This window comes from Hemicordylus capensis, chromosome 9 (assembly GCF_027244095.1).
Source record: "Hemicordylus capensis ecotype Gifberg chromosome 9, rHemCap1.1.pri, whole genome shotgun sequence".
NCBI lineage: Eukaryota > Metazoa > Chordata > Lepidosauria > Squamata > Cordylidae > Hemicordylus > Hemicordylus capensis.
In genome coordinates, this window is record NC_069665.1 from 19,128,457 (window position 1) to 19,142,817 (window position 14,361).

At 41.7% G+C, this 14,361-nt stretch overlaps 1 non-coding gene across 1 annotated transcript; it reads left to right on the forward strand.

The window, feature by feature from the left end:
• The first annotated feature begins 7,029 nt into the window (after positions 1-7,029).
• Positions 7,030-7,136, forward strand: LOC128334635 (U6 spliceosomal RNA). The gene has a single exon (XR_008311346.1). It is a non-coding gene; the product is annotated as a U6 spliceosomal RNA (small nuclear RNA).
• Positions 7,137-14,361: the final 7,225 nt, after the last annotated feature.

Here is a 14,361-nt window from a genome sequence, read left to right on the forward strand (position 1 = left end):
GGGTATTTTTGAGGGCTAGCTGCTGGGAGCTGTGTGGCTCCTGTTGCAGCAGACAACCGGCCCAAAGCGGGCTAGGCTCCCTTAGCCCACTTTTGGGCGATCGTGAGAGTCACCTCAATGAATGCCTCTTCCAGCCATGGCTTCTGATAGCTGGGTGCAAAGCTGGGCAACCATGACCTGAGTCCAAAGCAAGGCAGGAGAGCCTTGGTGTGAAGGTGAGGGACAGCTTGGGAAGATGGATGGGGTTGTGGCTCCTCTGCTTGGCATGAAGAAGTTCCCAGATTCAACCCCTGGCAACATCTCCAGGTAGGGCTGGGAAACACTCCTGCCTGAAACCCAGGGAAGCTGCTATTTCCCAGCCTTATCTGGAGATGCCAGTGATTGAACGCGGGACCTTCTGTATGCCAAGCATGTCTTCTAACCCTGAGCTACAGCTACTGTGCTGATCCCTACTGTTCCAAGAGGGAAGACATTTAAAAAACACACACACAACACTAGATATATACGCAAGCTCTTGAGTATGATTAAGGTAGCTCTTTGGATGCTGAATCTGCATCTCATGTCAATTACTAATTAGTAATTTACAAATAATCTTGCAATTATTATTAGTGTGTGGTGGGGTGGTGGTATCTAATTATACCCACATTAATTTTCTTTTACATTTTAAGAATAACAGAGAGATGTGTTTTTTTAAGCTGCTGATGTGCTCATATCTTCCATCTTTATTCTTTCCCAAGCAATAAATTAAACTTCATCTCTGTTTATTTTTAATTACTCCTGAATCAGTTTCCTTTGCTGTGCATAAAGAAAGCATGGGGTTCTCCTGCTATATAATTTAGCAGAGGCGTCCGTGCAGTTTTGGAACTGTACAGTTTATTTTGAAAAGATTAAGCCCATTAACTGTTTGAACTTTGCCAGTTCAAATTTAGTCTTCCTGCCAAAACCAGCTTAAATATTTTGAAACGCAGCCCTTTGTGAGACCACCTACAAGTTTAAAAGAGACATGTTTAGAAACATTACAAAGCTTAGACCTCCAGTGGCTTCATTTTTATATATAGTGGCAAAATAACTTTGGGTGAGACGGGTTTCAAATTACAATCCCTGTGGAAAAAGGATTAGTGTTCCTGTGTGCGGAGGGTTCTTTTGTGTGGAAGTACAAGCGGTGTGCATTCCTTTCCAAACGGATAGAAATTGAATCAAATTGGGCCAATTTGGTTCAATTATTCTTCAGTGGTGTTTCCCGTGACACTCTATGGATGCGAAAGCTGAACTTTGAAGAAGCAAGATAAAAAAAGTTATGACGCTTTTGAACTTTGTTGCTGGAGAAGACTTTTGAGGATATTATGGACGGCCAGGAAAACAAACAAATGGATCATAGAACAAATCAATCCAGAATTTTCGCTCGAGCAAATGACCAGGCTCAAACTATCATACTTCGGACACATTATGTGAAGATCCAGCTCCCTTGAGAAGTCCATAATGCTGGGAAAAGTTGAAGGAAAGATAACAAGAGGATGACCAGCAGCAAGGTGGATGGACTCGATTATGACAACAACGAATGCACCACTGTGAGACTTTAAAGGCCAAGTTGAAGACAGATCATCCTGGAGAGAACTTGATGGCACATAATCAATCAACCAGTCAATCATTCTACATACTAGAGAGAATGGAGCACCAAATAAATTCACCCCTTTTAGGTCCCATTTGCATCCATCCATCTAGGAAGAGTTTATCTTTCCCAGAAATCAGAAAGCTCCACTGCAAAGTTGATAACTGCCATTTTGATTTTCCCACAATGCCCTGACATGGCATTGCCTCAGGGCATTGTGGGGAAAATGCAACTACTAGTGAGGGCTGTCATGTTTTTGTGGAAGCTGCAATTTCCTCCCACAATGCCTAAGAGTGATGCTGTATGCAGGGCATTGTGGGAAATTAAAATGGCAGCTGCCAGAAGTGATAGTACAAAGAGGAAATAGTTCATGTTTGTTGTGTATCTGTAACAGAAATGAATGTGGAATAGCTAAACAAATGGAAGACAGATGAATGAATAAACTAGATGAATGTAAGTACAGATGAAGCAATAAACAATTGGCAGCTTGATTAATGAAAATGAAAGGAAGAATGAAGCAAACCAAATATTCAGCCCTCCCCCTCCCCCCAGCACTCTAGTGCTAAGCTAGAACTTTATTTTTTTCTAAGTACATTTTGATGGAAAGGTTAATGGAAGCATCCTAAAACACCTTAATATAACTAAGAATACCTTTAATTCAGGACATCAATAATAAAATATTTTGGTGATGAATCACCTGCCTTTTAATCAGTTGGTTAATTGATTACATATAAATACATTTGCATCTTACCAACATTTCAATATAAAGTCAATCGGGATGAGGAGATTCTACCAGTTATGGATGGGGTTGCACCCCCCTTGAAGGAGCAAATTTGTAACTTGGGGGTACTGCTGGACTCGGCTCTGCTTTTGGAGGCTCAGTTGGAGGAGGTGGCCAGGGGTGCCTTTGCACGGCTTCAGCTAGTGCGCCAGCTGCATCCCTTTCTCGAGAAGGCAGATCTGACCACTTTTACCCACGCCTTAGTCACGTTGCAGCTGGATTACTGTAATGCGCTCTACATGGGGCTGCCATGAAAAAATATTCGGAAACTGCAGCTAGTGCAAAATGCAGCAGCTAGGATATTATCCAGAGCTGCCCGCTGGGACCATATTACTCCCATTTTGAAAGAGCTACATTGGCTGCTAATCTGTTTCCGGGTCCAATTTAAGGTGCTAGTTTTGACCTAAATGGTTTGGACCCTGAGAGTTTCCCAAGGGCTTCTGCCCACTCGATGAGGTCTTTGAGGGGGCCATGCTCCATGAGGCAACAATGAGGGAGGCTCGTCTGTCATGCACGCGGGACAGGGCCTTCTCAGTTATTGCCCCCAGTAGGCATCTACTCCCCAGTCCGCATCACAGTTTTTAGAAAGCAAGTAAAATCTTGGCTTTTTACCCAGGCTTTTAAATGAGTGTTTTGTTTGTTGCTGCTTTGTATCTTATGGTTATTGCACATATTTTTGAACTTTTAATTAGACTTGTATTTTTATATTCCATTTTAATTCTTATTGTGTCATTTTTGTGGTTTTATATTTTAAATGTTTTGTGAACAGCCTTGAGATTATTTTAATGAAAGGCGGTATAGACATTTAACAATAAAATATAAATAAGATGCCTTTTTCAGATACTAACAGATAATTATTGATTTGCAGAATCTGGCCATAACTGAAGGAAGACCCACCTCTGCTCTCAGAATGACCACAGGTGTAGGACCAGAAATTGATTCTGTAAGACCTCCAACTTCTTTAATATCTCCCCAAGGCCAAATCTGCAGCCTCATTCAATATTTGCTATCCGAGTTTCTGTGACACTGTGACTCTGCTCACCTCTACTCCTTGTGGTCACTAGTGGCACTGCAAGAGCTTTTGAGTTTCCAGATCCGCATATTGGACCGGCCCTCTGAGGCCTGTTATTGGCTTCCCTGCAGACAGGAAGAGTATAAGAAGCTGTCTGAAGCCGTTGTTGCCTCAGTATCTTCTTGTGTTTCTCCTGATGGTCCATTTGGTGTGATCCTTGGCTCCTTCCTGGCTTCTCTCTGACCCTCTGGCTCCTGGTGACTACTTGGTCTAACCCTTGGTGGGTTCCTGGCTTCTGCCTGATTCCTCTGGCCTTTCCCCACCTTCCTGGTGTGACCCATGGCGAGCTCCTGATTCTTCCAGGCTTGGCTTAGGACTTGTGTCCATGGGTAACTGCTGCCTATGGCTCAGATTCCTGACTTTTACATCCACGCCCAAGCAGTGGGACCACTTTGTCATGCTGATGACCAGAGCCCCTGAAATGGCAGCAGAAGGCCGCCATTTTGTTTAGCTGGGGATGTAGCAAGGTTGGAGTGGGTCCTGGGAAAACAACAACAACAAAGACTTTATTTACAATCAAAGATCAGCTACAGAATGAAAGGTGGTCCCCTGCCCACTCCATCTCCTTCTCTGGTCAGGTAGAGGGGGAGAGTGAAGTGTAAGCTATCTCTCAGCTGGTGGGCCCCCTCTTCCTCAGGGGCCTAGGGACATTTCTGCCTCCCTCCCCATGCAATTAGTGTTTGCCTCTGTGTTTAGTCTTGTTTTCAAAGCCTGAGGCCATTGTCTGGTCCCCAATTTTAGTTTCTCTAGCAGCTGCTGAGAAATCAGCTCACCACTGCCACCACCCATGCTTTGAAAGTGAAAACTAGAAATTGGATGAAGAAAATTGAAATTAAATGAAAGAAGAACTAGCCCACAAAGTGAAGAGTTTCCTATATTTGGAATGTGGGGGAACCGAGGAAGAGTGAAATGCTCCAGTGCTTTTATAAAAAATGTGGTTTCCTTTCCTGCATTGCCAGCATCTTTCCTCTTTGCTGCCAAGTAGTTGGTTTCAATAATTGTCAGGAATTGTCAGGATGAGTCCATTTTATGTAAATAGACTCGTTATTATTAATTTCTGTTGGTGCCAAACGATTTAAGAAGTGCTTTTTGGATACAGAAAAGTGGTTCATGAATCAGGCGGAGGGAATATTCAATGAGATCCTGTGTTGATAAATAACATCCCTCATTCATGAATCCCGCCTATGGAGTCTTTCATCTTTAAGAAGGAAGAAAGCTCAGAATTGTAAAATATGATAAGCCAACCAACGAAACAAACAAAGAGCTGAATGGGTAGAGGCTGATAAAACTGATCTCTTCTACTTAGTGTTGTTTTATTTGCTGAATTTATATCCCACCTTTCCATTGATGTACTCAAAGTGGCTCAGAATCCAAATGACACAGGCAATTGTAGCAATACTGCTATGAGTCTTACATACATATGACATACCTAAAATGAGGATCAAACTAGACATAAAATAACTGTATATTTACAATTTGTCTTTTATCTCTTTCCTTGTAGTGCTTGTCTGGTTTAGAATGGGGTAGAGATTATTATTATTATTATTATTATTATTATTATTATTATTATTATTATTATTACATTTATATCCCGCTCTTCCTCCAAGAAGCCCAGAGCAGTGTACTACATACTTAAGTTTCTCTTTCACAACAACCCTGTGAAGTAGGTTAGGCTGAGAGAGAAGTGACTGGCCCAGAGTCACCCAGCTAGTTTCATGGCTGAATGGGGATTTGAACTCGGGTCTCCCCGGTCCTAGTCCAGCACTCTAACCACTACACCATGCTGGCTGTACACAAAAACTGGCCAGGCCGGTTTGATTCGAATCCAGATTGGATTTGAACTGGCCCAGCTCAATTTTGGTTCCTGTCAAACTGGTCCGAACTGGTTCTTTTCTCTTAGGGAGGAGTCTTCTGATTTGTTTGGCTGGGGCCCCTAACCCTTTTTCCAGTGTATCAGAACAAGGAATAAAATTTTACTTTCCTACCACCACAATGCAGACTTGACAACTTCATTGGCTCACTGGTAAAGGGGAATCCAGTAAGTGACTCCCCTCCCAGGAAAGCCCCTATGCTTTTTCTAAGGAAAGTCTTCAGGGCAATTAACTCTTTTCCCCTTGAAAGCCCTTCTCTGGTTCCTGGCCAACTCCCAGGTCCACCTTTAGCTACCCAGCACCTATGTCTGACGTCCTCAGCAGGCACCTGGCCATCAGCTGGCCTAAGCCAGCACTGCAGCAGCAGAAAGAAAGGGAAGCATTGGCCAGCCATTTCTCTAACTTTTCATGAAATTTGGCAAGACATTGTGATAAAAATTACATTTGTCTGGATCAAGCCTTCTTTCCCTCCTAAATTTGAAATTTAATCTGGAATTTAAATAGCCCCCCCAAGTATATTGTTATGCAGGCTGCCGTGTTCTGTCTACCAAGAGATGTAATGGCTGCCCCTTTTATGGGAAACCAAGATTTAATCCAGTAAGTCTGTACGAATCAATATCCTTGTGAAATGACACCATGTTCGAGTTATTTTATGTTATGTTGATGGTTAGCTAATTTTGTAATGGAGACATTTCTCCTAGAAGCAGACATAGTTATAATTTAGTGGTAAAAACGTCAATCATTAAGGGTTGTAGGCCTGCATCAGGGCAGAAAGAGGGCAGATTTATTGATGGAAATGTATCTATATACTCTTTGTGCCACTTTGACCTGAAATATCCATTTTGGTTATAATTTTGTTTTGTGAAAATGACATCAACCGCAATCACTAATGTAAAAATGACACTGGAATGCTTTGTTCATCTGACCTGATTTAAAAGTCTTGCTACTGCGTCTACGGTAACAGCTTTTCAATGGAAAATAAATTAAAGCCCAGGATCTAAGCACTCTTTTTATGCTGGTAGAGAAATATCGCAAGAGGGGAGATATATATATATATATATATATATATATATATATATATATATATATATACCCAAAACATAATGTATTTAAAAGTCCACTTTATTATATACGGGTACAAAAGGAACTGGCCAATGGGACCTCAAATCAGCAGGGTGGGGATATATACCATCTTGCTGCATTTTAAAAATGATTCTCAGGGAGGAGAGCCCGTCTTGCGGTGGTGAGCATGAATTGTTCCTTTTTCTAAGCAGGGTCCACCTTGGTTTGCATTTGAATGGGTCACTACGTGTGAGTGCTGTGAGATATTATGGGATAGGGCCATCACTCAGTGGGAGAACATCTGCATGCAGAAGCTCCCAGGTCCAATGCTTGGCATCTCTAGATAGGGCTGGGAGGAACTCCTGCCTGAAACCTTGAAGAGTCACTTCCAGTCGGTGTAGACCAGGACTGCTCAACACTGGCCCTCCTGCAGATGTTGGCCTACAATTCCCATTATGCCTGGCTTTGGGCCACTGTGGCTGGGGATTATGTGAGTTGTAGTTCAAAAACAGCTGCGGGGGGGCCTACGTTGAGCAGGCTTGGTGTAGACAATATTGAGCTAAGTGGACCAACGGCTTGACTTGGAATAAGGCAGCTTCCTATGTTCCCGTGTTCCTAGTTTTAGGAACTAAAACTGCTCACTTCAGCAGCACATATACTAAAATTGGAATGATACAGAGAAGATTAACATGGCCCCTGTGCAAGGATGACACACAAACTGGTAATTTGACCTCAGCTAACTGAGCAAAGAGGCACCTTTTTGAAGTGGTGATTCTCTTTATTTAGCAGAGGGAGAGCAACTGACCCTATCCAACCCCAGCCCAGCATCCCTCCAGTGGCTGTGGCTGGTGTCTGTCTTATGTTTCTTTTTTAGATTGTGAGCCCTTTGGGGACAGGGAGCCATTTTATTTATTTATTTATTTATTTATTTATTTATTTATTTATTTATTTATTTCTGTGTTTCCTGGTTTGGGAACTTTGGTTGGAAAGCGATATATAAATATTTGTCGTATTCGTAGTTTTACTCCAGTTGAAGGAGAGGGGAGCCCCTCTCTGCTGCCCAGCTGCCGAGGCCCTCTACGATTGGGATTTGGGATAGGCACAAAACCGCGGTTATAGCTAAGTCAGCATTCGAGTGTAACGCTTCGGCGGCAAAACCTCAGTTGTCATTGGTGAAATTTAGAGATAACTGAAGGTTCCAACTGGAGTTTGTGGAGGCAAACTGGAATTAGCTTTTGGCCCATAACCGTGGTTTCACACATTTGGGCGTACTGCAATTAGAACCTCGGCCAGCTATAACTGAGGTTATCCTGTACATCTGAACTCAGCCTTTGTGTTTGTGAGGGAAGCAGCAGTCAAACACATGGGTCATAGCTGCTGAAATACCTATACTCTGTGAATTTACCTCATCCTTTAAAAAAATAAAGCTATCTAAGATAGTGACAATCACTACATCTTGTGGCCGTGAAATCTACAAGCTAACTCCGCATTGTGTGAAGAAGTCCTGTCTTTCTTTTGTCCGGCCTGTTAAAAAACAAAATCCTCAACAAGGCTTACTTTCTGGTGAATTCTGGTGACTTCTAATGAACACATGTTCTTTATAGACAAACTGAGCATGGGAGAGAGGAAGAGGAAAGAGACATAGACTGTTCATTTTCAGCCAAGGTTGCTGACGGCCCAGCTAAATGGGGGCGGCGGGCGGGGGGGACCTGGATCCACTTGCTGCTTTTTTGCATCCCCTTTGCCTAAAATTGCCATTTTAACTCAGCTGTTTTGCATGGCTTAATGTCTCCACAGCATCTCATTCACACTGCTCATAAAAGATCACATCACAAAAGTGCCTGGAAAATAAAATTTCATTGAAAGGGGACCCATCAAGTTTAAATGGAAGTTTATATTGCAGCATTATGAGAATAAGGCACATTTGCAACTCCCAGGGCACTGAGCGAAACTCGGAACAATTAAAACCACACAGACATCCTGCCATGAAAGGTTCTGAAAAGCTGCCTTGACCTCTTTTTGCTGGGCCTGGTCTTTGTTTAATGTGCTGCCTTTTATTAGCCAACACAGTTTTGACTCCGTCATCTATTTCAGTGATCTTTACTATTTTTCAAGCAGGGGCCACTTTGTTAAACAAACAGAAACAAAAAAAACCACCCCTTCAACATGTCCCACTGAACTGACCTCTGCACAGGACTGTGCATTTTTCAGTGCTGGTCAGACAGGCCCTTAAGAGAAATGGAGTCCTCTCTTAAGATCGCTATAGAGAAACCACTGGGCAGAACTACACTTCCCAGCACTCTATGCATACCTTCCAAAATGGTGCAAGGGTTCAAGAGGGCTCAGTTTCCCTTAAAGGACACACACACACACAACACTGGGAGAAAGCGCTGTTTGGTGAGAGTGGTCATCTCTGCATGGTGCCAGGGGGACTGTGTGGGGGGAAATGGCAGATTTAGATTACCTTTGATGGCCAGTAGGTTGGCCAGAAAAAAATGTCTTGTTCTTGTGCTCTTAGCAGTAGTTTGATGTACAAGGCAAAGCTTTCTGCAGCATAGAAATACACTTTTAGGGCTGTGCAACGTCGAGCTGGGAACGTCGGAAATGATCCGATATGGGAATTTTTGGAGGTGGCCAGAGAAGTTCCTGATCCAAATTTGGGAAGCCGATTTTGGTTCAGACTCCTCCAACCCTGTTCAAGGAATCTTGGAGCATTCCCAAGCTCCAAATGGTGGCAAGAGTCTGCTCTTCCCCCAAACCCCATGGTCATGGCTGCCAACCCCCCGCCCCATCTTCTGCCCTCTATCTGCTTATTTGACTGACTGACTGCTCATGCATTTATCTCTCTTTTTAAAAGTTTTTTAAAAAAGTTTTTAGATGATTTTTAAACTCACATTTTACAAGCGGCTGATTTCCAGGTTTCTCTCTGAGATTCTCTGATGTTACATCACTTCCCCTAGAATTCTCCGGTGTTACATTACTTCCAGGTTCCACTGGGAGTATCTTCTGGTTACTTCTTAAAATTAATTGGATGGTTGGAATAAAACTCGACTGATCCCAAACCTGATATTCTGAAGGGTCCAAAGAACCCTGAACTGATATTTGTGGGATCCAGTAGGACCCAATCCTTACATTTGCAGATCGTCTGACTCCATGCAAGGCAGTATCCTATGCTCTTCTTATGTTATGATTCAGAGTCAGCATGGCAACACAGAGCTTTCTTGGTGATCATTCCTTCCTAGTAGCATTGTCATAGGTGTATTGATAGCGCTGCATTCATGTACCTTATTGTATTTAGAATACAAATTGAAGTAAATACAATATGTATTTACAAAGTGAATACAATACTTCACAAATTGAAGTTCCCATCACCAGCCATGATGAACCACTTCATTGACCCTCTCCCAAAATAAAAGCACCTGGGAGGAAGAGAGTGGGGTTTTTAATGAGGTGAGACGGGTGGCTACTAGGGAGAGGGCCTTTTCAGTGGTGGCACCCCATTAATGGAATAGCCTCCCTGGTGAAGTTTGCCTGTCTTCATCACTTTGTTCTTTTAGATGCCAAGTCTTTTTGTTCACTCAGGCCTTTTAAATTTTAAATTTTGATCTGATTTTAAAAGATATGTCTTTTAATTTTGTTTTGTTTTGTATTTTCTTTCTCCCCCTTTTTTAGTCTGTTATGATTTAATGTGCTGTGTGTTTTTTTATCTCATGTTTTAATATTGCATTGTAAGCAGCCCAGAGAACAATTTGTTATGGGGCGGCTAACAAAGTGTTTATTGTTATTCTTATTATTGTTATTTTAAAATCTAGATTGGGGGAAACAATCAGATAGTTTATAGTTTTAAAGTTTAAAGTTTTAGAGTTTGTATCTGTATATTAAACTATTTTAATTGTGTTTGTTTTTAGATTGTGAAGGCTGATTGGACAAAAGGCTGGTTGGTTGTGCCACAGAGTTTCTAGAAATCAAAGTTTCACTTAGAAAAAAAGGTGATTAAGGGGAGACATGGCAGAGGCTTATACAATTATGCATGGTGTGGAGAGTGGATAGGGAGACATGTTTAACTCTCTCTCACAACTCTAGAACCAGGCATCACCCCATGAAATTTATTGTCAGGAAATTTAGGGCTGTGAAAAGGAAGTTTGATAGCTATAGGCCACCTCCAGCCTCAGAGGCAAGATGCCTCTAAATACTAGTTGCAGGGGAGCAACATCAGGAGACCTCACCTCTTGCCTATGGGCTTCTCAGAGGCATCTGGTGGACCTCTGTGAGAAACAGGATGTTGGACTAGATACACCTTGAGTCTAATCCAGCAGGGCTCTTTTTATGTTCTTACAAAGAGATTTTAAGTGAGAATAAGGAGTCAAAAGGTTTTTTGCATCTGAGCATTACGCGTTGGACAAATTCTTTTTCTCTCCCCCCCCCCCCCTTTTTGCGCCATTACGCATTTCAGCATTATCACTAGTTTCCAGCCTTTAGGACAGGCTACAAAGCCAAAGAAGAGAGGAAGAATTGTCTGTATATGCTATTACAGTTTATATAGAATTTTGTTTTCCTCTGTCTATAGCTAGGTACTTGCTGTAATCCTATGGACACTTACTAGGGATTAAATGGCTTTGAACTTTGTCTTGCTTTCTTCTAAATAATTTCATAGGATTGGGCTGTGTGCCACTGAAACAACATCAGTCTGAATTGAAATCCTGCGGATACACGTTTTATGTTTCCGTTTCAGAAGTATCTCATATGCTTTTATTGAAATGTTCTTTCTCCTGAGCAGGAGACAGACATTTCTCTTGGAGAAATAAAAACGAAAAAGCTCAGCAATGAGAATTAACCTTGATTACTACAGCAATTTACTAATCAAAACTGGAGACCTGCTAATCAAGCCTGAATTACCAGCCGCCTAATTTTTTTTTAATAGTAGCATAACCAAAATTGAACATTTGGTAAACAAGAGTCTTATTTTGTGATGGGGAAAAAATATCTGGCATACAGTCATGTTTATTGTAATGTTTTTATCTCTAGCCGGCAGTGCCTTGTAATCTGGAGTTAGGTTGCTCTCGCAGTGAAAAAGGCACCTTTGGACCATTTGATGGGGGATGGGGCCATAACTTTGTATGCAGAAGGCCATAGGTTCAATCCCTGGCAGCATCTCCAGATATGGCTGGGAAAGATTCCTGCCTGAATCCTTGGAGAGCCACTGCCAGTCAGTGTAAGTACTGAGCTAGATGGCCTAATGGTCTGACTCAGTATAAGGCAGCTTCATGTCCGTATCTTTCTAACCAAGATTACTGCACAAATGAGAGGCACCAAAGCACAGAACTGTATGTGCCAGGAAACAGGGTGGTTTCCTAAAGTTAAGCAAATAGTCCAAACTGTATTCAGGATTGTGTAATGGAGTGGGCATCTCAAATTTGTGGCCAAATTGATTCGACTAGAATCTGGTCGATCTGAGTAATTCAACCTTGAATTGAATCTCCCTTGGGAGCACTGACCAGATTCAAGGTCAAATCGATTCAGTGATTCAAGTTGCCCTTTTGTTCCCTCAATGCCAGCCCTCCAAGCTTTTCTGCCACTCTGGTTTGTTCCTTTGCACTATTTCATGATTGGCTGGCGATCTCCCTTGCTTCTTGGTGTGGATTCTCAGTTTGAAATAACTTCTTCATAGGTATTCCCTATGAAGTTATTTCACAACCAAAAATCCACAACACACAAAAATTCCCAAACCTTCACCCCTTTGCCCAATTCCTTGGGGGTTGGGTGGTATTTGGCACCCATGGGGCCCTACTACCCTACCCACTTTTATGCCCCATAGCCCTTTAAAATTAGGCCAAATTGATTCATATTTAAATGGGGTCAAATCAAATTTGAATCGAATCAACCCCAGATTTGAGGGAGCAGATTCTATCTTTAATTGAATAACAAAAATTGATTCGTGCAAACCCTTACTCAAATCCCCCAAGAAAAGTTCATGTTTTGATACATCAAGATCAAGACTCCAAGACTACAGCTCCACGACTGTCGGCCACTGTGGCTGGGGAAGATGGGATTTGTAGTCCAAAAGCAGCTGGAGGGCCAGAGTTGTGCAGCCCTTACCAAGATGATACCCCTTCCCCTTTATGACACAGAATTGTGCAAGCACTATATTATTAGGTTGTTGTACTCTTGTGCAGTATGTCAGCCAGGTTCATCAGATGGAGTGTGTGTGTGTGTGTGTGTGTGAGAGAGAGAGAGAGAGAGAGATTTTTATCCACCCTTTCCATCCACATGGTGCATAATTTTATAAATCTCACCCATGTCCTCCTGCCCACCCACATCAATAATTTTTGGAGCTTTTCTTAGCTTAAAAAAATTATTTTACTATTTACTTATTTGTTAGATGTATACGTACTTACACGAAGTAGAGCTCTCAAAGTGAGTTTCACAAAATGGGAGTCATGAACAGCCATCAAAAAATGGCAATAGTTGTACAGATAACTATTCAATAAAAAAACAAGATACATTCTGTTTGATCTATATTGTTATTCATGTGCTGATTTTACTGCTGTCTGGTGTGCTGTTGCTTAATGCTTTGAAAATGCTTTTGGCTGCAATCCTTTGCATGCTTTACCTGGGAGTAAACACCTTTAAACACAGTGAGACTTATTTCTGAGTAAACATACAATTACTGTTATCATTGTACACTGAGTTTTGGGTTTTGATATTCCAAAATGAAAAACTGTTTAGAATTAAGAAAGAAAGAGAGAAAGAAAGTCTTGGCTGAATGTGTTATAAATATGAGAGCAAAGCAAAATTAAACAATGGGAGAAGAAAAAGCAAAGCTAATATGAATGGAACCTTGCTTTTTAAAAAACTTAGTGGAAAGTAGCAAGAGTGTTATAAAAAGATCCAGGAAGAACAGAAATGAAGTACTAGAAATGCATGAGTAAGTAAAGAAGGAAGTAAATGTCGGGAGGGAATGAAGGGAGGTAGAAGCACCATTTGAGAAGGAGGGGGAAAGCTTTTAGAAAAGTGAATTTTATTTGTATGTGTCACTTCCTATGTTTTATTGCTTCTCTCTGGCAAACATCCCACAATTCCATAACCTGAGGGGCTGAAATGGCAGCAGTTTATGACTGAACATAGTTGATGTGACTTTTGTCCAGTTGCCTTTATAAATGACTTGACTGGCAAGCCAGAGGCTGCTGGTTCGAATCCCCACTGGTATGTTTCCCAGACCTATAGAGGGAAGCAGCAATATAGGAAGATGCTGAAAGGTATCATCTCACACTGCGCGGGAGATGGCCATGGTCAACCCCTCCTGTATTCTACCAATGACAACCACAGGGCTCTGTGGTCACCAGGAGTCGACACCGACTTGATGGCACACTTTATTTTACTTTACTTCACAGGTAAGAATGTAATAGTTGCTTTGCCTGTTTAGACTGGAAGTCCATCTTGTTCACCATTTTGTGGCCAACCATGGTGACCTAGATGTTTATGGAAGCTCATTATCAGGTCCTGTGCTAGACACCTAGAACTAAATTTAGTGAGGTGGATGTTTCTGAAAATTCTGAGACTAAAGAAGAACACTCTTTCCCATTCATGGGGAACAGGAAGTGACAGATTCTGGAACTTCTGATGCTGAATGGGGAACAGGAAGTGACTCTTTTCGGAGCTTCTGCAATTGAACTTCATTGAAGGAAGATCAAACACAGTTAAAAACAAAAATAAGAGCATTTGAACATTTTTTTCAAATTGATGAGACCACTGAAAATCACAATTAAAACATATCAAGTTAAATGAATATTAAAGTAAAGGTAGTGATAAGGAGATGAACAATATGGTGGAGTGGGGGAACTGGTTATATGCGAATTTCAGATTTTCAAAAAATGTTCTTTCTGGGCCTTCTTCCAAATTTGATTAACATTTCCTCAGTCAAATATTCAAAGTCAAACTTATCTGAAGTACTCCCTTCAGCCCTATC